Source organism: Polypterus senegalus, unplaced genomic scaffold (assembly GCF_016835505.1).
Source record: "Polypterus senegalus isolate Bchr_013 unplaced genomic scaffold, ASM1683550v1 scaffold_3425, whole genome shotgun sequence".
In the NCBI taxonomy this organism is placed as follows: Eukaryota; Metazoa; Chordata; class Cladistia; order Polypteriformes; family Polypteridae; genus Polypterus; species Polypterus senegalus.
The window spans coordinates 16,333-41,030 of record NW_024380489.1 but is presented as its reverse complement, the minus strand read 5'-3'; the positions used below and the strand labels follow the sequence as shown (position 1 = coordinate 41,030).

Sequence of the window (24,698 nt, the reverse complement as noted above, 5' to 3'; positions counted from 1 at the left end):
TATCTATCTATCTATCTATCTATCTATCTATCTATCTATCTATCTATCTATCTATCTATCTATCTATCTATCTATCTATTCCTTTGACATTTCTATACTTTGACATTATTTCTTGAGTGACTGAAGTAAATATTACAGAAAAGGATGTTGGAAATGCATTATTGCCGTGGGTTTGTTATCAACGCTGAGAGGTTACACTTGAACAATAATGATAATGCTTTAAATTTTTATTGTGCTTTTCTCACAACTCAAAGGTCTTCTACACAGTGAGTGGGGAGCCAATTTCAAGCACCAATAATGTGTAGCATCCACCTGAAGATGTGATGGCAGCCATTTCTGTGCCAGTATGCTCACCACACATGAGCTATTAGATGGTGGTGGTGAGAGAAAAAGTTAATGAGAGACAGGGGACGATTAGGGGGCACGATCCTTGAGGGCAATTTAGCAAAGACATATTCATTGGGAACACATATGGATCTTTAATAACCACAGTTTTATGTCTCATCTGAAGGACAGCACCATTTATACAGAACAGTGTCCACGCCACTGCACTGGGGCATTGGGATCCACATTCAGACCACCGGTAAGCCACCTATTGGCCTCACCAACACCTAATCCAGCAGACACCCAAACATTTCCTAGATGGTTTCTAATCCAAGTACTGGCGAGGCATGAAAATGCTTAGGTTGAGGTAGATGACCTGATCTGAAGTGCATGTGGTGTGTCTGCTGGTTACAGAAGAGCAAGGCCGGCAGAAGTAAGACCCCTTGATTTGGAACTGGCATAAAACTAAATGTTATATGAACCTTCATGTGTCTCAGAGACATCTGTACATTTGTTACTGCTGGTGACAGCGAGTCCGAGTGTGAGACACTGAGAAGTGACAGGCTGGAGGGGTCACTCTTATGTACGTCATACTTAAGTGGAATGAGTCTGAGGTGGGCTGTTACAGTAGGACTGTCATCAGGGCATCACTTATACCCAATTGTGGGACTCGGATCTGTGTGTGTTAATCGATGGGTGCAGGAGTAGACGAGCCTGTTCAACAGACTTGATTAAGTCTCACAAATCCTGAGATAAAACGACTTGAATAACCAAGAAAATCTAAAAACTGTGAAGGAGCCGAGAGCGCAAGCGCTGCTGTGTGTTACGTGTGTGTCTGTCTGTCTGTCTGTCTGTTATTAAGATGTTTTCATATTTCTACTATCCTTGTGTTTATTAATGTATCATATTATTCTGTTTCTTAAACTGAGTGGGCTTCAGTTGGGGTCTTTACTGAATAATCTGATAAATTCCTGGCATGGACAAAGAAAAACACAAAAATTCATTATTGATAAGCAGGGATGATAACTTATTATGGGATGGATCATTTGTTTAATAAAGAGGACTAATATGGAGTCTGATGTGGACTTCAGTGGGTAATAAATGAATAAGAAGTACTGACGTGAGTGACACTTTAGCAGACCCCTGTGTCAGGTCATCTCTTCTGTCACTTGGTGGTCTTCACTCTCTGAGCTCCTGTCTCACATTAGCTGTTCACCCTCAGTGTCTCCTCAGATGTTCTCTCTGTCAGCTCTCAGCTTTCTCTTTAAATCTCCTCCTCCTCCTCACTGAGCACAGACAAACTTTCACTTTCGTTTCTTCACAAGTCACTTCCTTGTTTGTCTGACTGATTCTCTCTGCCTGCCTCTCCTCAGACTGAACGATGGCTGAAGCCCAGCTGTGTGGATTACAAGACGAGTTCACCTGCTCGGTGTGTCTGGACACTCTGGCTGACCCCGTCACCATCCCCTGTGGTCATAATTTCTGTCTGAAGTGCCTCACGGACTGTTGGGAAAAGAGCCAAGAGAGCAGCTGTCCTCAGTGCAGACACACCTTCACCACCAGGCCTGAGCTGAACAGAAACACTCTGCTGAATGAAGTCATCAAGAAATTAAAGAAGACGACTCTCAGTTCTCCTCCTCCTCAGAATTATGCCGGCCCTGGAGACGTGGAGTGTGACTTCTGTACTGGTAAGAAGTTCAGAGCGGTGAAGTCCTGTCTCACCTGCATGGCCTCCTACTGTCAGACTCACCTGCAGCCTCACTATGAAGTTGCGACCCTGAAGCACCACAAGCTAGCTGATCCTGATAGAAATCTGAAGGAGAAACTCTGTGAAAAACATCAGAAAAGTCTGGAGATGTTTTGTAGAACTGATCAGATGTGTATCTGCATGATGTGTGGAGTGACTGAACATAACGGTCATAAAATGGTCGAGCTGGAGACGGTAAGAGAAGAAAAGCAGGTAAGTGTTTAATGGAAACTGTTTGAATTATTGAGTTATGGAATCTGTACATTTAATGTGACAGAGAAATCTATTCATCTACAGTAAACTCGATTATCTGTCACTTGATTAACTGTCAGGACTAAATAACAAAATCCCAACCTTGTGCACGACAGCGTCTCCCGATTACTACTGCGAGTTCTGCACATTGGAACAACAGAAATCCCAGTGTCCGTTACGTACCTTCAGCTTTAATAGCGGTTTGTAGCTTTTCTCTTTTGTTATAATTAAACTAAACTACTATACATTGTTATGGCCTATCAACATATGTGTGTGCTGTTTGAACTTATTAAACGCTTACTTAAACAGCAACAGCTCTTCAAGTATTGCTTCAATGATGGAATAGGAAGGCGAACAATGAACGATCTAAAGCGGAATGCTGAAATAATTGAAAAATGTGCTGAAATGGAAACCAGAGACGGTAATGTTATTCTGTATTAATGCTAATGGTCTTCTGCATTGTAATTTTCTTTATATATCCCCAAGATGGCCCACAAACAACTGAGTTCTCTCCTCACAGCCTGCTGAGTTTCTTTCTGCTCTGATCAGTTTCTCTTTTGAGTTTCTAAGGCAGTGGGAGGCCAACTATAGCCTGCTGTCTAGAAATGTCCACTGGCAGGGGTGCGAGCGTCACGTGGGCTACGTGTAGAAATGTCTGACATTCGGACCCTCCTGAGGTGTTCTTAACAAGATAATGTTAGTTGGCTGATGTAAGCGTAGTAAGTGAGCACACAATGTCATCCTAAATGTAATTCAATAGAAGGTCTGACACGTCAATAGACACACTCTGTACTGCTGACACTTACACGCTGAGTGTGCTTAGCTGCTCGTCTGCCTTTGTGGTGTTTGTCCATTTTAAAGAATCAGAGTTTGCATTTGGCTGATCTCAGGGCTGTTTAAGAGACACATTATTGTCACATGTCAATCTGTATTGTACTCCAGAGTTAAGTCTACGATTCTTACAATAAGTTCAGCTCAGTAATGTCAATATACTATTGCTGTGTAGATTTTCTGTTTTAATGATATAACTCATCAGGCTCTTCATTAGTGATTAGACATCATGTTATTTAGTGGAGCAGTAAGGACATTTTGAATGTCAAACCCTGAGTGATAATTCCACCAAATGTATGATTATGACAAAGACTCTGAGCTTTCATATTTGGTAAAACCCTAACAAGTCCAGCAGGAGTGTAAAGAACTTACTAGAAGTGTAAGTCTGACCATCTAAGACAAATTTCAAATCCCCATCACTACTAAACAACCTCAATGTACAGTAAGTTCAGATAAAGACACTTAACTTCAGTCCACCATTTGGTGCTTCTTCACATAATTTCAGGACTCCAAAAGAGAAGAAGAAATCACAAAGTGAACTGTGAATTCTGATCTGACCACACGTGTTCTCTTTTGTGTCCAAACAGAAACAGCTTGGGGCAACACTGAGTGACATCAAGAGGGGACTTGAGGAGAGAGAGAAGACACTGAAGGAGACGAGGAGGGCGATGGACGAGATGAAGGTGAGTGGAATGTGATGACAGCACTTCACATCAAAGAGAGGAGAAATAAATGAGAAGTTAAAGAGCAGAGAGCTTCACTGGAGATGATGAGTAGGGACACAAGAAGGAGAGTTAGAGAAGACGTGTTGTGGTGTCTTTCATGGCCTTTCACTGTTGACAGAATCCCAGGTGTCATTCAGTGGAGACTCAGACATCTTCACCCTAAAGTCCTCTGATATTCCATCAGCTGCTTAAAGGAGACTTAACTCTACTAACAGAAACTCAAACTGAAGGTCGACGCTGATGTTCTGAATTAGATCAGCGGGCACAATGTCCATTAATGGTCTAAGTTGTTTCTATTTTAAAAATAGCATTGCATACAATCAACTTATACAACAAATGACATTCAAAGTTAAGATAAAAAATAATAAAACAAAATCAGAAAGTTAAAACAGAAATCTAAACAAACAAAACAAATGCAAAAAACAAAAACTACCAAACAGGATTCACACTGCAACCCAGAAAAAGAGACAAGAGCCAGCAGCTGGGCCAAAATTCATAATAATTTAGCAAAAAATAAATAAAATGTCAGAATTTCCTTTTCCCCTGTTATGGTTGCTTATTTTAAAGTTTTATTAATTAGATCTTGCCATATTTTAAAAAGGTTTTGAACAAATTTGTTTTTTAAATGTCAAACATCAGTGACCCAGTGACTTATCACAGGTGGGCTGGGGGTCTTCAAGTTCAGCAGGACAAGTCCACGAGCACACAATGTGGTCAAGGCAGTTACAGTCAATGTGTCCTCCTCCACTTTAGGCCCCTCTGGTAGCCCACCAACCACAGCTGTTAGTGAATTAGGAGTGATTATGACCCCAAGGCTGTCTGATAAAACATTCAAATATTTTGGCCCTAAATGATGTTACTTTGTTGTCCTCCCAAAACATGTGGCCTAGTTAGGCTGGATATCTATTCCCACTCTCGCAGGTTCGATTCTTCTCAATTTTAAATGAGATAAATGTGATCGATGAAAGAGTCGAAGTCAGATGGTTGAATATTTCGCACATATGGAGCTGGAGTGTATTCTATGCATGACTGACTTCCACTCCTTTTCTGAGATATTCATTAAAAGGTCCTTTTCCCACCGTATTCTAGGACCCTTTAAGGGAGATTCTTTGAAATATTTTTATATGTTGCTAAGATGCTGTCTGACACCTCAAGACTGATTAGAAAAGAAGTGGGTGGAGGTGTGAAAAATTAGGATTTTTTTGGTAGATTTTATTGCCTGTAGCTTCTGTAAACTTTACTAATAATAGTGGAGCTAACTTAGCTGAAAACATCTTTATAAAATTCCACTGGTTGCCATCAGGGCCTGTTGTTTTCACCACTTTGGAGTGAGTTTACAGCATCCAGTAGTTCTGAGAGTGTCAGAGGTTTGTCCATTTCCTCTGCACTAAGAGTGTCCAGCTGTTGTGTTTGTATTACATGAAAGAACTCCTCAGATTGTGTCTCGTCTTCTTTAAACTGAGTAGAATATAAAGATTTATAGTACTTGCTAAATGTGTGAGTTATATTTTTAGGCTTCTTTACTTTGTCTCCACTTACGCTGTTAATTTCTATTATTGCCTTGCAAACTTCCTGCTTGTGGATTGCTGAGCTAAGATCTTGTTAGCCTTCTCTCCATGTTGTCCGCAATGATGTTGTGATTTAAAGATGAGGTGTTCAGGTTCTTTTGTTATTAAGAGGTTATATTCTCATTGAGAGCCTGTCTTGTCCTGTAAAATAACTCATTTGGAGAGATGGTCTATTCTTGATTTACTCTGGAGGCCGTAATGGCCTTCTCTTGTTCATTCTGGTATCTCTCAGTTTTACTAGACTCTACAACTTATGGATCTCCACTTTTGACTGAGTGCAAACTTTACATAACCTACACCTCCAAATGTTTTACTTAAGCTTTAATATTTTATCACAAAGGACAGTAAGGTTGTCCAGTGGTGTCATCTGCTGAATCTCTCATCCACTTTCCTCCATTCTATTTCCATGTGGAGTTTACCCCTTTTCCAGTGTTTCAGTGTGTTTCTTCCAGTTATTCCACATCTTCCACCACATCCTCATATTTCAGTTTGGTTAATTGGCAGAAACCCCAAATTGGCTTCCATTGTGATCACTAGTGTAGCTCTGACCCTGTAATGAACTGGCATACTGTCTAAGGTAGCACACTCTCTGATGCCCAGTTCTACCAGGATTCATTTATGTGAAAGTTCTCATCCAGAAGATACAGAACTCTTCACACACATTTCTGTGCCCAGACAGACCAAACTTATCCAACATAATTTATTTAACACTGACTCACATTAAACAGACCAACACCATCGAGTGTACTAAAGCACTAAACAGCCAGTCGAGTCCAGTTGAGTGTGTCTTTAGCTATAAGAAATTGGGGGCCTAATGTGTCACTCAACACTGTGTTGTCCAATCCAGACACAGAGGTGACATCTGAAGAAGTAGAAATGAAGGAGCGTCAACCTCACAGACCGACCTTCACTTCTGTTTATGTTTCTACGCTCGTCTGCTTTTGTTGTTTCCTCCTGGAATTTCTGCTTATTAGTTATGTATGAAATCCCTCTCTACACCCTTGCTGACTGTGACATTTATCTGCCAGGATTCCCTCCACATAATGTTGTTCATTGTCTTGTTTCATGTCTTTTTGTTTATTTATTAATGTTAATGTTGATTTGGTTGAGTATGTGCTTTATTCTTTGTATTTGATTTTGTCTATAAGCTGCCTTTGTTATGTTCCAAGTGGTTTGTGTGTGACTGACCAAGAGGTGGACCTCTGCCAATCACCACCAGGAGCTTCCTTCCGCCCTATAAACCCGAGGGTCTCACACAGTTTCATTGTGAATGTGCTCTGAGTTTTTACGTTCTTGTATTCTTTTAGCTGTGCCTTATGTTTTGTGATTTTCTGAATTTTTTACCTGTGGTTTGTTTTACAACCACTGTCTTTGGATTCTGTTTGGAAAAGTTGTTTGTTATGGATTGCATTGTTTGGCTCAAAAGAGTGTTTGTGCATTTGGAATACAACTTTATGAAAAATAAATCTTTAATTATATAAAGATTCTATGAGGGTCACTATCTATCTATCTATCTATCTATCTATCTATCTATCTATCTATCTATCTATCTATCTATCTATCTATCTATCTATCTATCTATCTATCTATCTATCTATCTATCTATTTCCTCAGTCTTATGTGTGGCATAGGCTGAACTTCTGATCACTTTGTCATTACTGCTCCTCAGCTTTGTACCTAAGTCTTTAAATTGTCCTGCTTAACTGGTGGTCTGATCCATCCTCATATAATTGTTCATTTAGAACTTGACACATGTGACAATGACAATGGATCCATCGTTCCCTGCTCCAGCCAGGAGCCTATCCACTCAACCAAGGAGATTTTCCACATGTGTACTAAAGGCAATACTCTCTGTATTTGGTGTAAATTTACATCTAAATTACTTAATAAAAAATCTCACATTATCCTTTCTTTCTCATTCTAGTGGCTGGTTAGGAGATAACCTTTAGTTCTTCACATCCTTGCCTTCTGTCGTAGAGTTATGTGAGTCACTGTCCAGATGTGCAAAGTTCTGAAAACAGCAGAACACCTCCAGCTTTGGGGTTGTTGATCCTGATAGCAGGCACCTTTTACCATTTACTTCACACATAGTTTAACACACAACCAGCGGTCATCATATAAGTCTGACCCATAGTTAAAATAGCAAATTCATTAGTAATAATGCAAAGTTCATAAATGAAGTGGAAATACATCAAACATGAAAATACAGACACAACTCTGAGCTTTACAATGAAAAGAGATGGAAGAAGGTAATTATGCAAACAGTTCATGAAATTAAATGGAATCTGAAGCCCCATGACCAACACCTAGACCCTCTTGTTTAATATCTCCATCTCATAGCTCTGATATGGTTACATGTTACCTTCTAACACACAAGTGAACTCCTCTTTACTAATTCTTCTTCTTCTTCTTCTTCTTCTTCTTCTTCTTCTTCTTCTTCTTCTTCTTCTTCTTCTTCTTCTTCTTCTTCTTCTTCTTTATTCTTGGTGTTTGTTGTCCTACTCCACTCCTAACCTCAGGCTGAGCAGGAGATTACATTTTTAAAGACAGACTTTTATATAAACTCGCAGGTCAAATGGAGTCCCACAAGACAGTAGAGGTGTCCCCAGAAGCTCCTGTCAATTGCTCTCAAGATCCTTCACAAAGAAGCCTTTTATGACTGTGTATCTCATAAAGCCTTGCAATTTCATGAATGGCAACATCAGCAGAGTGATGATGGTACTGGGCATAATGGAGTGAACATATTGTATTGGAGTCATTCTGCTTCTGACCTTCCTTCAGCAAATAAAGTACCAGCAGTCACTTCAGCCAATTCAAACTGTTCATCACAACATCAAAATAGCAACAAATGTGCCTCATGATTGGTTATTCTTAACAGGTGACTCAATTCTAAATCTTTATCCTATCAATTCAGATGTCTGTGGTAAGAGAGGTGGAAGAAAATGAGAAGAGCTTCACTGCTTTGATACGGTGCATTGAGGAAGCCCACAGGAAACTGACTGAGAGGATCAGAGAACAAGAAAAGAGAGAAGCGGAGAAGGCTGAAGGAGTCATGGAGCAACTGGAGAAGGAGATTGAGGAGCTGAAGAGGAGAGAAGCTGAGCTGAAGGAGCTTTCAAAGACCAAGGACCATCTCCACTTCCTGCAGGTGAGAGAGACACTTCACAGGGAGTCGGATCAGACTGGGGTGTGTGGGACCTGAGAAGATTTAGAGAGAAATTTAAAAGATCTGAGGAGTTTGTACAACATGACAAGAACAGGCCATTCAGTCCAACACAGATCATCTTTTCATATTTCCATAACATTTCAAATATTCTTTTTACAAATATCTCAAAGTTGTTTTCTTCATATACATGACAGACAGATGAATCCTACAGCTGACTGTGTGAAAAGTGAATTTTTATGAAGTGTAAAAGATGACATCTAATAAAGGATGATGCCAATTTTTTTACAATGCCACCTTCTGATGTCTCCAACCTTAAACTGATGAGATTCAAATCCTTCAGCATTTCATTACAGCTCAGACCCCACAGTCCAGTCTCGTCTCTCATCTTGTGTGTTTTTCTCTCACACTCCACACAATAGTCCTGATTGTTGACTGTGTTTCACAGACATTATGGAGATTCTCTTCTTGATTTACACTCCACACATGGTGGTCGCTAAATAACTCAGCTTGCCAAAGCTTTCTCTGCTTTGTATGGTTGATGATGATGATGACACAAAGGCAACCAGGATTTCCTCACAAGTCACAGTTCTGAGCTGCAGACCTTCAATTATATAAATATTTAAAGAGCTTTCTCCCTTCATGTGTTAGTCTTTACATTTAATTTAATTTCATTAAGTTTGTCTTAGAACCATAAAAGCTGAATGCCTTGTTTTGTGTGCCAAGTCAATTCTGGGCCCACCTCCCTCTTCAATTCCTGAATTTTGAGTCTCAGCTCCCAGACAACAGAGGGAGCAAGGCAGTAGACAAACCCGGCAGGGAGCCAGCCCATTGCAGGTCCCACCAAATATTCTCTCATAAATAACCAACAAGTCAATGACAGGCATTCTCACCATCTAAACCCACGCTGACTGCCCACCACACTGATCTTTAACTGAGAAGAGCCCCTCTTATCAGCATTACTTACTTTTAATGTCTCCTTTCTGAAATCTCGTCCCTCTTCTCTCCTGATTCAGACTTTCTCATCTCGCTGTGTCCTTCCTGCTGATGGAGACTCGTTGAGCTTCACTGTCACCGCTGATTTCTCTTCTGAGGACCTGAGAAAGAAGCTGTCAGGTCTGACAAAGAGTCTGGAGAAGATCAGCCAGTGGGTCATCATGACAAGGACTCCATCAGGTACAGCGTCTGGTGACATTGTGTTTGTTATTGAAGTCCATTAGGAGGACCAGAGTGACAATAAGAGGACACTGAAGAAGGCCTGCTCTTTAACATTTATCTGCCATCCTTTGCTGTTTATTATTTTTACTATATAGCGCCTTTCACAGTCATTAGCTGAGTGATAACAAACTCTCTAAATAATCAGCTGTGTTTAATGAGATGTTTTGGATTTTAACTTGAAATGTTACACTCCTTACACTTTTCCATATACTCTCCTAAAAGTCCTTTTTCAATTAACTTTGAGATTCTTTTTATTTCCTTTACTTTGCTCACCTTAAGATTAATGAACAGAAATGTGTTTTAAATGGCTAAGCCGGCTCAGAGCAGAAATGAATTGTTTATTTGAGAACAGAGAAGACGTTAATGGACTCAAATTGAGCTCAGCGTCAGTGCTTTATAACATCAGAACATCTCAATCTGCTCCTGCTGTCTTCGCTGTCCATTACATTCTGCTGGATGGAGTCCACGTTAAAAGTTCACGTTCATCCATTTTCAGCTGTGCTCCCCCTGGGCTCTCGTGTTTTATATCCTGCTGTTGTTTGCTCAGAAGTCGTGTCTCCCACCAACATTTAAAAGGAGTTTACACACCAAAAGCATTTTAATTGACATATTTCAGTGTTGAAGATAAGCAATTGGAGGACTGCGTCAGAACTCTGAGTACTTGAGGACCACCTGAACATTTCAGTGAGTGCAGCCTCAGAGTAAAACACACTTTATAAATTATGAGTTACGTACGTTTACACATAAAGACAGTGATTTGTTTAAACACAAACTAAGTTGAAGCAGCCAAGGGCACAGGGTCCATCCCGGCCATCCATCACATTAGACATATTCTGTATGTGTGTATTGTGAAGATAAGCAGAGAGAGTGGGCACAAAGAGCTGGGGTACCACCCTGAAATACCCATTTAATGATGAAGATGAAATAAAAAGCACAAAGACGGAGCACAATGATGGCGTCTGCTGCAATCAAAGGCTGTCAAGTTAAAGTCACTTGTGAGTCGGAGCTCCGTCTTCCTCAGTCACAGATCTGTAATGAACACCCACTTCTGGTAACATTTTATAGGGTGTCACTGAAGAGGCGGAGCTTAATTAGCGGGCTGTGGAAGTGACGTCACTCGTCTTGTGGCCTGTGAACTCACTGAAGTGATGACATTAGCAGGAGCAGCACCCTCTCGACTCAGGGTGGGATTATTTAACTAGATGGAGCCCTGAAGATGTCCCCAACTGTACCTGCTTGTCAACATCTATAAAATACAGAATATTTATGACATTGTATGTCAGGACAAATACCAAGCCAAGGAGGTCAAGGGCCCTCTGTAGACGTCTGTAATCAAATTTTGTTGAAGGAAAATCAGAGCGATGGGATAAAGCTATTTGTAAAGCTTTGAGTCATCCCAAGAGCACAGTGGCCTCATGAATTGAGGAATGGAAAATGTTTGGAAACACCAAGACACTTTCTAGAAATGGCCAGTCTGAGTAACTGGGAAGGAAAGGCCTTGGCCAGGAGGTGACAAAACCTAATGGTCACTACAACAGAACTTCAGAGGTCCTCTGTTGAGATGAGAGAAACTGTAGGACGGACGGCCATCTCAGCAGCACTCCACAAATCAAGGGTTTATGGTAGAGCAGCCAGGGAGAAGATACTCTCAATTTAAAGACAAATGACAGCCTGAGAGCATCAAGGGAAAGATTCAAAGATCTGATGAGACAAACAATGAACTCTTTATACAGAAGACCAAGCAGGATGTCTGGAGAGGACCAGGCACTGCTCACCATCTCCCTAATGCCATCTCTACAGTGAAGATGGTGGTGACAGCATCAGGCTATGGGGACAAATTGATAGGTCAGAACTGAGGGGAGGAGAAGTGCAGTCAAATACTGAGAGGACCTTAAAGAGAACCTATGACCTCAGATTGGGCTATGGATCAATGAACATTAGAACATTAGAACACTCCAGTCGAGAACAGGCCATTCACCCCAACAAAGCTCGCCAGTCCTATCCACTTATTTCCTCCAAGCAAACATCAAGTCAAGTTTTGAAAGTCCAAACGTCTTACTGTCTACCACACTACTTGGTAGCTTATTCCAAGTGTCTATCGTAATTTGTGTAAAGAAAAACTTCCTAATTTTTGTGCGAAATTTACCCTTAACAAGTTTCCAACTGTGTCCCCGTTTGTTGATGAGCTCATTTTAAAATACAAGTCTCGATCCACTGTACTAATTCGCTTCATAATTTTAAACACTTCAATCATGTCACCTCTTAATCTTCTTTTCTTAAACTGTAAGGCTCAGCTCTTTTAATCTTTCATAAAAGATTAAAAGATAAATCTCATAATTCGACCCTGTAGCTCTGAATCAGCCTAGTCGCTCTTCTCTGGACCTTCTCTTGTGCTGCTTTGTCCTTTTTGTAGCCTGGAGACCAAAACTGCACACAGGACTCCAGATGAGGCCACACCAGTGCATTATAAAGGATGAGCAGAACGTCCTGTGACTTGTACTCCACACATCAAGGCGCTATATAACCTGACATTCTGTTTGCCTCCGTAATGGCTTCTGAACACTGTCTGGCAGTTGATAGCTTAGAGTCCACTAAACTCCTCAATCCTTCTCATAAGGTGTACTCTCGATTTTTAGACCTCCCATTGTGTATTCAAACCTCACATTTCTCCTTCCTATGTGTAATTTTTTATATTTACTGACATTAAATTTCATCTGCCACAAATCTGCCCAATTCTGTATGCTATCCAAGTCCTTCTGTGATGATATAATGGATTTCAAATTATCTGCTAATCCACCTATCTTGGTATCATCTGCAAACTTAACCAGCTTGTTCCTTATATTCCCATCTGAATCATTTCTAGATATTAAAAATAGCAGCAGCCCCATCACTGACCCCTGCTGGCCACCACTCTTAACATCGGCCAGTTCTGATGAGGTTCCTCGCAACATCACCCTCTGCTTCCTGTGTCTGAGCAGGAAGACAACAGCCAAGACAACTCTGTAGTGGCTTTGTGACAAGTCCGGGTGTCCTCAAGTTACCAGAATGAGACCCCACAGAATAGGAGAGACCTGAAGATGGCTGTTCAGAGACGCTTACCTTGAAATCTAACAGAGTTTGAGAGGATCTGCTAGGAAGAATGGGATCAACTGGCCTAATACAGGAGGGCAAAACTTGTAGTGACACTTAGTCATGAAGACCACCAAAGGGGCTTCCACAAAGACCTGAATTAAGTGTCTGAATACTTCTATGAAGGAGACGTTTCAGTTTTGATTTGTAATAAATGTGCAGACCTTTCTGAAGACCTGCGCTCACTTTCTCATTTTGGGTTACTGAGTGTAGACTGATGAGCACAAAGGCACATTAATCCATTTACAATTAAATCAACAACACGGTAAAGTGTGCAGAAAGTGAGGGGTCTCAATACTCTCTGACTCCCTGTATATTTATTATTAATATGAATATTCAAATCGACATTTGACCTAATTTGCCAGCCCTTGTATATTTTAGAAATGTTTTATTTGAACTCCTCTGCATTTCTAATTCGTGTTTCAGAACTAAACTAAGATCCCACAATGCCTTCTTCACAGTTTCCATTCTTCTTCTCTTTTCTTTTTATTTTCAGCTCATGAAGCTCCAGTTTTTACCCTCCAGCCTCCTGCACCTCAGAGCAGAGACGACTTTTAAAATGTGAGTTTGTGCTTTGACTGAATGGATCATCACAATAAAATCATTGAAGTTTTAATAGAGCAGGACAGGCTTAGGATATGAAAGTCTGAGTGTTGTGTGACTGAGGGGCTGAGAGTGATGGGGTCCTGTGACTGGTGCATTATGGGATAGAGACTCAGTCAGTGAATCACCAAAGCTGTCTGTTGAACCCGAGTCTTGAAGTGTCCAGAAATGTTTAAAAGGAAAAGAAAAATAAAATCCACGTCACGTGATGCACTTACTTTTCACATGACTCTATATACATACATATTTTTAGTTAAAAATGCTTCATGTTCCAGTGAGCACAACTGCTAATATTCTCAAAATGTATGAGGGTCCACAGGACTGTAGCCCACCTACCTAATGAGACCACCAGAGTAAAGCTGACCTCAAATTGAACAGAAGGAGAGTTTAAATGGAGGAGAAAAGGCAGTGTGCTGTGGTGGTGAAGACTTTGGAGTTCAAACTCTGAGGTTGTGGGTTCAAATCCCACTACTGACACCACTGTGTGACCTCAGCAAGTCACTAAACCTGCCTGGGCTCTGATTGGACAAAGAAAACAAAAAGAAACAATGGAATCTGAGATGATGGGAGTCACCTTGGATAAGAATGACAGTCAAAAATAAAAAGAGATGACAGGAAACACACTAAAGAAAGAAAGAGAGAGACAATGACAGATGGGAAAGGCACGATATGATAGATAGATAGATAGATAGATAGATAGATAGATAGATAGATAGATAGATAGATAGATAGATAGATAGATAGATAGATAGATAGATAGATAGATAGATAGATTAAAATTAGTAAATGCTGACTGCAGCTTTATTTGAAATAATTGATGTGGTTGTGAAGTGTGACATTTGATTGATTTTAAATTAAAGAGGTGGACTGTGACAATAAAACATGTCATTTAATAAAGCCAGCGGTCAGTGTGGACAGTCCATCAGAACTCTGACCTCAATGGTGACCTTATGTTGTTTATCATAATTTCTGACGACTGAGATGACTTTCAAATGACTGACTTGCCTGCCTTTCTCATTGTTGTCTGTTGTTGTCTTTTATGATTTCATTTTTCATCCCACAGATTCTGTCCAATCAGATGAGATTTTTACTATTAGTGTCTAGTCAGCTTCTCCTGATTGGTTCTTGTTAATTGTCTGTGTTGTGCTCCGTCCCCAGTCCCGTTACACACTCCCAGATTTCCTCACTCGTTTCTTTTCTCTCCTTTCAGACTTCTGTCCCATCACACTGGACATCAACATGGCACACAGATACCTCCGTCTGTTTGAAGGGAACAAGAAAGTGAAATGGGAGAAGACAAAGACTGAATATCCTGATCATCCTGACAGATTTGACTGCTGTTACCAAGTTCTGTGCAGAGAGGCTCTGACTGGGACTCGCTGTTACTGGGAGGTGGAGTGCAGTGGAGACTTCATGAGGATTGGAGTCGCATATAAAGGACTGAGCAGGAAAGGATGGGACAGGGAGTGCTACCTTGGATACAACGACAAGTCCTGGTGTTTGATGTGGTCTCATTCCCAGTACTCTGTGTGGCACAATAAACAGCAGACTGTAATCAGCGCCCCAGCCCCAGAATAGGTGTGTATCTGGACTGGCCTGCTGGCTCTCTGTCATTTTATAGCGTCTCACACACAATGACCCTCCTGCACAGGTTCAACACCTCCTTCACTGAGCCCCTCTATCCAGGGTTTTATGTTGGTCTAAACTCCAGTGTAACAATCAGCCATCTGACATCATGTGACCACTGACCAGTACCCTCCACCGGTCACTTGATGTCCCCACAAGCTCAGGTGTCTTTGTGTTTGCAGTTTGGGTCAAAATTAATTTTCCACTATAGGTGGGGGGGCAGCACCTCTGTGAGTGAATTTGTGGATGAGTATGTGGGGTGAGTGCGTCTGTCAGGGTCTCCATTATTATTGGGTCTGAGTAGCCAATCAGGTGTGAGTGTCATAATGAGGGGCGGTGACACCTCAGACCTACAAATACCAGTCTGACCAGCAGGGGTCACTGTTGATTCACAGCCACATGTCCTTCAGGCTGACACCCCAACTGCTGTGTCCTCTGTGTGTCACTGAATGTCACCTGTCAGTCAGTCTATATAGTGCCTTTCAGTAGTGCTGCTCCAGCAGGACCACATGCCTGTCTCCGTATCCAGAGCCTCATTCCAGTGACTATTTAGGAGCACAGAGTGACAGAAGTGACTGGAGTGCTGGTCTCTGAACAGACATTGTCTGCCCCTCTATTAGTTACTCCGGTGGTCTGTCACCTCTGAATGAATTCACTGTGAATGTCTAAAGACGAGGACTCACCGCTCAGTCACATGTCGGCCATACTGATGGAGTTTGGTGTTTTACTGAGTCACTTGGTGTCACGTTAGACATTAAACTGCACCTCCTCCTTGTTGTTCCCACTGTCACCCAACCTCAAGGAGACAAGTCAGCTGACTGACTTCACCTTCACTGTCGGTGTTCAAAGTGACAATCAGATGTGACACTTGGGGACACTTTTATCTTTCCACTGACACACACATTCCCAGGATTCATTTACAATTCCCTCAGGACCTCTTAAGGAGCTGCGTGTCACCTGACATCAGTGTGTGTGAAGAAGCCAATGAAGGCCCAGGCTGACACCCCCACTGTGTATTACAGGCCTCACCAGCAGATGGCGACTTCTAAATCTGTCATCTTCACGGAGCCTGAGGGGTTAAAAGGAAGAGGAGAAGATGAGAAAAGAGTGAGGGGTGAGGATGATAGAGAAGAGAGTCAGGGTGATAAAGGGTGAGATGAGTGACCTGAGACAGAGTGCGTCAGACAAGTGTGTCACTTGTTTGTTTGTCAGTTGTGTTCCTTCCTTGATTTTCTCCTCTTGACTTGCCACACGCTGATGGCCGTCCTGTGATCACAGATTGTATTCCTCGTTGATCAAATCCACATCTCGATGTGTGACTGACGTCTGATTCTTTAAGCACTCGCTCATCAGACAGGTTGTCACCGATGAGCTCTTCACTGCTGACCTAAGCCCTGCTGCCCTCTTCTCTCTCCTGTCACCTCGGCCATTGCTTCAGTCCCGCTGTGTCACCTCATAAAGCCACTGGTCTATCTGGTCACTCAGGTCCTCGTCACAGCTGCACACTGGCAGTTGTTCAAACTCTACAGGCTGACAGCCATGTTGTCCTGTTGTCTGATGTTTGTGTTGGTTGAGGTCATCTCTGCTGACCTCGGGGCTTTTAGAGCTCAGGATTAATGAAATGGAAATGTCAGTCAGCAGGGTGGGCAGCTGGGCACATTCAGGGCAAAATGTCATTTAAAAGTCGATGAGCACACTGGACACATCGCCAGTCACTGATAATCGACTCCACGTCATCTCCTGTGGTCCCTCATCATGTGCTGTCAACTCAGACGCTGGTCATGTGACTTGCACCTTAGTGACATTCCTGTGACTTTCAGGGCTGTGACAGTCAGCTGATTCTTCTGGAGCCAAACTGCTCCCTCTTGTGGCCTCTCTGCATATTAAACACACGAGAAGTTAGGATGTGAAGTGTTTGGTAAGATCTAAAAATATTTAGAATATTAACATGACCTTGAAGGACAGTTTGGTTTTATAATAATTAATGTGAAAAGAATACTTATTTTAGATTAATCTTTAGTTAAATATGATTAGGTGTTACATTCACAGAGATAAATGGCCTGTTAGTGCTTCACAGTTTGTAAAATTTGAGTTGCTTATTAATCTAAAAGATCAAAACACAAAATAAAAAATATGACGACTGTTATTTGTCAAATCGTTTCATTTGGTAACTTTTGATTTGTAAATTCCGCTGATTTATCTCATATTTTAAATGTTCTAATGATATTAAGACTTCTTGTTTATGATTATTCCTCTTTAATAAAAGGACAAGTGTCTGTGTGTCTGTCTGTGTATCTGTCCAGTCACTTTGTCTCTGTCTTTCCAACAGATGGCGCTCACAAACATTAGCACAGCTTTTATGACTCCCATGCTAATCAATATCATCGAGTTACAGAGCCGCAGCACCAGGCGTCACCTCTGATATCGGCCAACAGTTTAATGCAGAATGTGTGTTAGGGTGAGTGTGATTAGTGGGCACCATACCAGCCTGTAAACCTCCCAGCTGGCAGACAACTGCAAAACCCTAAATTCTCCACTATATGCTAACAAGGTAGCAAGTCATGTAATTATGAGATGATGAATAATAATAATAATAATAATAATAATAATAATAATAATAATATAATAACGATCAAGTGCCAGTGACCTGCTATTATTATTAACAAACTTGTATTTATTTTGGTTCTGCTTCTTTAGCAACGTGAGACTCGCGTCAGATTTACTTGATTAGTTAACAAATTTGGGAGTTGTGTTAAGTAGTGAGAAGTCAAGTCAAATGACACCTTTTATTGGCTAACTAAGAAAATTACAATATGCAATCTTTCGAGGCAACTCAGGCCCCTTCTTCAGGCAAGATGTAATCAAAGAAAAAAAATATTGCAGACATTTTAACGTGATATCGTCGATTATTAGGCCGCTCAAGTTCTTACAGATTTGCGCCACTCGTCCAGCTCAAGTGCTCCTTCTTGCTCAGCCGACATTCTCTTCCCAAGCCATCCCATAATGGTCACAGACACTCCCTTTGTAAATGTCGCTGTCTCCTCGGTGTTTCAATTACTGATGATCTCCTTGATCGTTTAATCGCTCCTTAAATCTCCCGAGCGTGCGTACATAACCGTGGACTGTCTCAGCCCGTCTTGTGTTAATGGCGGACACTGAGATCACAGCACCGACTGAGCCTCGACTGGAAGCAGACGGCTATTCACGTGATGCTCACTCCGCTAAGTCTCAGTGTGACACGCGCGCTTCACGGAGTGCTCGACTGGTTTAGTCCGGTGCTGCGGTTTGAGATCAGCGGGAACGCGCACTGCAGGGGAGATTGGGGGTGAAGGCGGAGCGCAGGTTTGGTCCGCACGTTGAACGGCACCTTCAGGTTATTACAATTGACCGGGCAGGTTATGAGATCGCAGGTGACTTTGACTTCAGTTTGACAGACACAAATACAAACACGCGTCATCAACTTTTACATGACCATTTACCATTTACATGAGACGAAGATCGGAGAATCTGCGCAGACCCCCAAGAGTTCATGTCGTTGTGCTCACCGCCGCCTCCTGCTGTGCAGGTCTGACGTCTGACAGCTGAGCAATGAAGCGCCTACTTGTGGCGGAGATCCTCGAGGCCAGTCGGCCTGCTGAACCTGACACCCCTCGAGCGGCTCTCTTGTGTTCTCCTTGCCTGCGTTTACGTTGCGGAGGTGCGCTTCTGCCATCTCGTGGCCAGGCCTAGTACTCAATAGCTTTAATATAAACGGGAAAAGTAGAAAAAGCCGCATGTCGTCTCGAGTAGTCTGACATCATGAGTATCTTTCATAAAATAAGTAAAAGAAAGAGGCTACATATCCTGCCTTGCTCTCTGTGTTGGCTGGGATTGGCTCCAGCAGACCCCCGTGACCCTGTGTTCGGATATAGCAGGTTCGAGAATACCTGACTGACTGAGGACGCAACATACAATAAGGATTGAGTGGTAAACAGGCAAGGCAGGAACAGAACAATAAATAAGCATGAGACTAAAGCAAAAATGACAGCAAGTTTTTTTGATTTTTAATATACCTTTTATTAAACAATCAACAATCAATAGAAAATACAAAAATCAACAAACCATCAAAAAGAACATCCTATGTAACCTATGAATGAGTTTTTTTCTGTAGTTTCATAATAATTAATTCACAAAACAAAAACACACTCCTCATTAACAATTTTACAAATTGCTTTCATTACACACCACTGTTTAACAAATATTTGTAAATTGTTGGTCATCCTATAAAACTTAAAATCTAATAAAATTCTTATTTTTAATTATGCCTTAAAAACCCCACCAAGTCAGACTCCCTGTCATTCTTATTTTTTTTCCTTCCTGGTGATATAAATGGCAGGCTTAGCCTGACCCAATAAATAATTTGCTAATCTGCTAACATTCATTTTTGCTCTCACATTATCAAAACCATATATAAAAACCGGATTGGTGAAATAAACACTAAAAACACGGCCAAGTACACAGCAAAATCTTCAGTGTTGTTTAGTGTTGTTTTTCAGAGTTCATTTTAACAAGAGTTGATTCTGGTGTTGATTTGAGAATATCAGCACTCGGAGTGTTACACAGTGTTTACATTAGACCACCAAAGAGGGATTTGAGTTCCCTTTTCTTTAATTGTGGCCATTACTGAAAAATGATTGTCAATCGTTAAATTGTTATAATAACAAGCATATTGCAATTTTATGCATATATATATATATATATATATATATATATATATATATATATATATATATATATATATATATATATATATATATACAGTACAGGCCAAAGTTTGGACGCACCTCCTCATTCAATGTGTTTTCTTATTTTCATGACCTTTACATTGGTAGATTCTCACTGAAGGCATCAAAACTATGAATGAACACATTTTGAGTTGTGTACTTAACAAAAAAAGGTGAAATAACTGAAAACATGTTTTATATTCTAGTTTCTTCAAAATAGCCACCCTTTGCTCTGATTACTGCTTTGCACACTCTTGGCATTCTCTCGATGAGCTTCAACAGGTAGTCACCTGAAATGGTTTTCACTTCACAGGTGTGCCTTATCAGGGTTATTTAGAGGAATTTCTTGCTTTATCACTGGGGTTGGGACCAGCAGTTGTGTTGTGCAGAAGTCAGGTTAGTTGGATGATCATTTATTTTTCAACAGGACAATGACCACAAACACACCTCCAGGCTGTGTAAGGGCTATTTGACCAAGAAGGAGAGTGATGGAGTGCTGTAAACGGTCAGGAAAATAAAGAAAACACATTGAATGAGGAGGTGTGTCCAAACTTTTGGCCAGTACTATATATATATATATTTATTTTTCTATATATGGCTGATCTTCTATTCTTTTCTCTCAGTTATGAATATTTCTCTAAAACACTCAGTTTTCTAAAAGCACACAAAGCACTGATTCTGACCTAAATTAACACAAGACGTCTGTGGCTGTATGCAGTGTGCTGTCACCGCGTGTTAGCTCTCTCCAACTGTGGCGACTAACATCTATTTTCTGAAAGGCACATAAACAATGGTGTCACACATAGATCAACATAAAACATCTGTTGCTTGTTCGCTTCCGGTCCTCCTGTGTGGAGAGCGCTTTGAGTAGTGAGAAAGGCGCTATATAAATGTAAAAGAATTAATTAAAAGAATGAAGTCACCGTGAGACGCAATCTGGATTGTACTGAGCCCCTCGTGTGCCTCATGTGGACAAAAGTCGACATCTTCCCTAAAACGCTCCCCTTCCTCTCCATCTTCCACTTAATGTCTTAACTCTTCTCCGTTCAGGTAAAGTGAAGTTACATTTTCGTCCGTATTGTATTTATGTATCTTTCTGTGTACGATTGTCTGCATTTTCATTGTTCTAGTATACGATTTTATGCATCAAGTGCGGTTATAAAGGTTTAAATAAGCAGTCATGGGGTTCGCGAGCGGATGAATCCATTTTACATAATTTGATATGATTGGGAAATGGTTTCAGTTTTTAAAAAAATCGGTTTCTGAACAGCCTTTAGGTATGAATTTATAATCAATGTCTGAGGTTCCACTGTATTTCCTTATCTATTTCTTCTTGAATTAAACTAATTATGTACCCATTTACTTATTTCAATGCACGACAAGATACGAAACACATCTTGAAATTTAATTATTCATAGATTTATTTATCTGCGTATTTATTTAATTTTTACTATAATATGCCTCCATATTAGATATATTTCTGTTCTTAAATAAATATTGTATGTAGCGACACCACAGCTGAACTCTGTAATGGCAGTTTCAGTTGCTTTAGCCAATATATTAAGCTGTTGTCCCGAGATTGTTAACCAACTGCTCTCTCAAAGCTGACACTGAAGTTCTTTCATGAGGTCTCGTCGTGCTGGTGAAGGTGAATTACCGTCAGGTGAAGAAATACATCAAAGTGCAAGATGGGTTCACATTTGAGGAGTTTCTAAACGAAGGTAAATTTGAATTTAATTATGTCTGTTTCAGCTGATTTGAAAAGTTACTTTATTGACATTTATAATCAAATTTATCTTGTTTTACTAAAAAAATTAGGCTTACAGCAAAGGCTGCACTTCAAGTCTTTGATGAGACAAATACTAACGTGGAGGAAGATATTTTTCAAGAGTTGGTTCAGAGCAACCCACAGATATGCTTCACAATAAAATGTCCTCCACAAGGGTTTTTGCTGAACTGGATGTTTCTGGTAGTATGTAATTTCTTTTTGAAATGCTCAAATTTCATTTATAAAATATTTGAAAATGAATCAATACTAGCAAAATACTTGCTTCGCAGTGGCGAAGTACTGCCTTAAAATTTTTATTAAGAAGAAAATTAAACCTTTTAAACTGAGGGAAAATATACCAATAATTATTTGTTAAGGATCTCTTTGTATACCACGTTGTCAGTTCGGCCCTCCAGTTGTAATCTGACCAAGCTGTGCGCTGAGCTTACTCTTGAGCATGTAACTTACAGTTGTAATGTGAACAGTAATCTTGTTTCAAATCTCACAGCTTGGATTGCTGCTGTCATAATCGGTTTGAGTTTCATGGTTTGTTTCAATTCGACAGTATTTGTAGGACTTGTGTTGAAGAGACATTCGGCATCTGTCAAGCGTTGTAAGTATAAAACTGGTTTCAACGATAACTTCACATCCAGCTTTTGAGAGTTTAAACATTCATAAACATCAAAGTGTCCACTACTGAAATCGTCACCTGTGAATCTAAGATGTTTAAGAGGCATTGGCGGTTGTCGAAGGTGTAAAATGTTTGGCCCTTTCGTTACACTTGAAAGCGACAACCAAACAATTCAGCAGCAGCCATCAACTTACATGCAGATCCATAGGTGAAGGGCTTAAGCATTTCACTCTTCTAGTGCTCCTGTGTAGTATAATTATCTCCTGTACCGTCATCAGTCCACACCTTGAACCTGTCCCAGTCATTCAATACATAAGACATAAGGTTCCTCCGGATATCAAGAGTGAGCCTTATATGGCCGTACAATATGTAACAGAGAGCATGGAAAAGGCAGGTGGTATCTCTGGGCCTGGAGACCACTCAGTAAGTGACAGTTCTTTGATCGATGGTGATCACCTCGATAGACATGTTAATGCGGGTTGGAATAATAAAGGAGATGGGTACCTGAACAATGTAAAGTAAGTCTAAAATACCTACACAATAACTATAATCGTAATAAAGAAACAATAAAACAGCGGAGAAGCCGTGGATTAAATAAAAGGCTGTAGTTATCAGCAGGGAGACATGAATCCGTGGCGAGGCAAGGAAGGGAATGTAGAGACTGGAGCGACGAACGGCAGGCAGCCAACAACGTGGGAGGCGTTGGGATGGGGGACCCAACGCCGCCTCACACGGTGACCGAGCTGCAAGCTATGGACGTATATATGTATGTAAGTAGGATTCAGTTAGCGTTGGGAACCCACGTACCAAATTTCTTGAAGATGGTCCCATAAGTAACAAAGACCGTTGGAAAGTTCAATATGGCGGCTGACAGTGGCGTTTTACCACCGAAATAAGTACGTACATTGGTTTTGGTTAGCGCAGGGAAAGCCGCCTACCAAATTTCGTGAAGATGGGGCCATGAATAAGAAAGTTCAACATGGCGGACGTTGTCGACCGTTATCGACCGTTATGACCGTTACGTGTAGAATTTCGAAATGAAACCTGCTTAACTTTTGTAAGTAAGCTGTAAGGAATGAGCCTTCTGCCTACATGGGAAGTTGGAGAATTAGTGATGAGTCATTGAGTGAGTGAGTGAGTCAGTGAGTCAGTGAGTCAGTCAGTGAGGGTTTTGCCTTTTATTATTATAGATTGATCTCCCCTTTTAAAAAACAGAATTTTCACGGCCAGCTACCTCAACACCAAGTACACGCACCGCTAGACTTTCAAACTCCAGTGATGTCGAAGGGTGGAGAGAACCCAACTGAACTCGTCTGCAAGGTCAAACTCTAATAATGGCAGAGAAATCACAGGCGCTGAAAAGGCCAAACAGGTCAATGTGGATTTATCTGCCTTCATGTGTAACTTCTGTGTGTGATGTCATCATACCATTCCTTCATATTATTTTATCTTTAATAACTAGATTGTTCAAAATGCCCTGAAAGAGAAACCTGGTGGTTTGGATGTTCTCGAAGAATATGAGTTGACTAAAATACGGCACGAGACGACAGCTTGTTAATGTTCTTGTTATCCATATGGCAGAGGTTCATGGGTAAGCTATCGGAGAATTGATAAATCAACACAATATCAAGCTTGCTTTGCTTGAACTATGGCGGCCGTTCATCCCAGCCAATACCACCACACTGCTAGATGGTGCTCTTCTGGCAGCATGGAGGTGCCCGATTTCCAGCAGGGCATCATGGATATTGGAGTTGTCCTTCACAGCCCTGCTGGATACCATGGGGCCGCAAGGGACGCTGCAGGAGGCTCAAAGACTTATATTTGCCCTTTAACCCGGAAGTACGTCCTAGTCACATGGACAGAGGAAATGACGTGCTTCTGGGATGAAAAAGAAGAGTTTTTATCTGACCCGGAAGTATTGCCAATCGCATGGACTGAGAGGAGCGAAACACTTCCGGGTCAAGCACTATAAAGGACTCTGGGAAATCCCAGACAAACGTCCTGAGCTGGGTGGAAGGGTGGCAACGCGTCTGGGAGTGTAGGATTGATTATTGATTAGTGTATTGTGTTATTTATATGAGTATTGTGGAGGGAGGGTGCTTTGTGCACATTATTATTATAATAAATCAATTATTTGGACTTTTATCTGGTGTCTGACGTATTGTCTGAGGCTTCAAGGGAGCGATAGTGCCCTATCTGTCACTGCGTCTATTCATAAAGATATGGAGGTTTAAGTTGTCGATAAATGACTAAGTTCTACTTAATCTTATAAAATTTTCAGGAGGATTCCCACCCATAAACAGAGAGAGACATATGCCTAGCACTTATTTTTGTATTTATTAATTTATTT

At 41.0% G+C, this 24,698-nt stretch overlaps 1 pseudogene; it reads left to right on the top strand.

The window, feature by feature from the left end:
• Positions 1–1,705: 1,705 nt before the first annotated feature.
• Positions 1,706–16,645, top strand: LOC120520235 (annotated as a pseudogene).
• Positions 16,646–24,698: the final 8,053 nt, after the last annotated feature.